Source organism: Octopus bimaculoides, chromosome 26 (assembly GCF_001194135.2).
Source record: "Octopus bimaculoides isolate UCB-OBI-ISO-001 chromosome 26, ASM119413v2, whole genome shotgun sequence".
NCBI lineage: Eukaryota > Metazoa > Mollusca > Cephalopoda > Octopoda > Octopodidae > Octopus > Octopus bimaculoides.
This window is the reverse complement of record NC_069006.1, coordinates 16,974,174-16,975,496: the sequence shown is the minus strand read 5'-3', so window position 1 is coordinate 16,975,496 and position 1,323 is coordinate 16,974,174.

Sequence of the window (1,323 nt, the reverse complement as noted above, 5' to 3'; positions counted from 1 at the left end):
TTGTTGTATTTATGTGTGTTTGAAATCTGAATCCTTGTTAGAATTTGGAGAGAAGTACAATTGTTGCTATTGATATAATTGGTAATGGGGGTTGTCGTGCAGGGTAGATGGAAGGGTCAATGAACGAGGGTTGGGTAAAGGCGGTAAGGAGGTGGATCAATCACGTGATGTTTAAATATTCTAAGAGGAGGAAAGAGATAGATAGATAGAGAGAGAGAGAGAGAGAGAGCAGGAGGAGGGAAGTTGCTTATGGCGTCGCCTTAAGAGGGATACAACAATGTCACTGAACTATGTGATGTGGTGGACAATGATGTAGGGTGGAGGAGTAGGGTATAGGGTCTACCTTGTTTTACCGTCACCACCACCACCATCGTCGCTACTACCATACTTTTCCTCCCTCCTTCTCCACTTTCTTCTCTTCATCGCCGAAATTGTAATAAATAAATAAAGAAAAGCAAAAAAAAAAATCATCATTATCGTCATCACTGACACTATCAAAATCATCGTCGTCGTCGTCGTCATCATCTTCCTTCTCGTTATGCTCATCGACACCGCCGCCACCATCATCAATACCGTTCCACCTCCCCACCCCATCATCATCATCATCGTTATCACCATCATCATCACCGTCATCATTATCACCTTCATCATGGTCATCATGATACATCATAATCCTCATCACCATCACACCATTATCATCGCCATCCTCCTCCTCCTCCTCCTCCTCTTCCTCATCGTCATCAACATCATCATGAGTGATAATGGGTTTTCCACATGACATCGTAGAGGTGGTTTGCAGAACGATGAGTAGCTTGGGGGTAGCTAAAGGGTAGATGTCGGGTAGATATGTGTGGGTATCCATGCGACTGACGAATGAAATTAAAAGTCATTGTTGCTAATTTCCGTCTGTTATGTCTAAGTATTTAACAGACATGTCTATACAAGTGCCACACTGTCACCCACAGGCTATGGTGCTGTTGTTGTTGTTGTTGTTGTTGGTGGTGGTGGTGTTATTCTGGTTGTTAGGTATTGTTGTTCCGGTTGTGTTGTGTTGTTGTTGCTGTTGTTACAGTCGTTAACTGTGCTGATGATAATGGACGATATTATTGTCGCAGTTGTTGCTATTACTGTTGCTGTTGTTGTTACTGATGTTGTTGCTGCAGTTGTATCTATCTATCTATCTATCTTATTATAATATTAATATAATATTACGTTAATAAATTAACATATGTCAATTTGAACTCTCCATTTCTCTTTTGTTATTGTATATTGTGTATATATACTCATATATATTGGAGAAATTTTTCTACTAAATACTATACA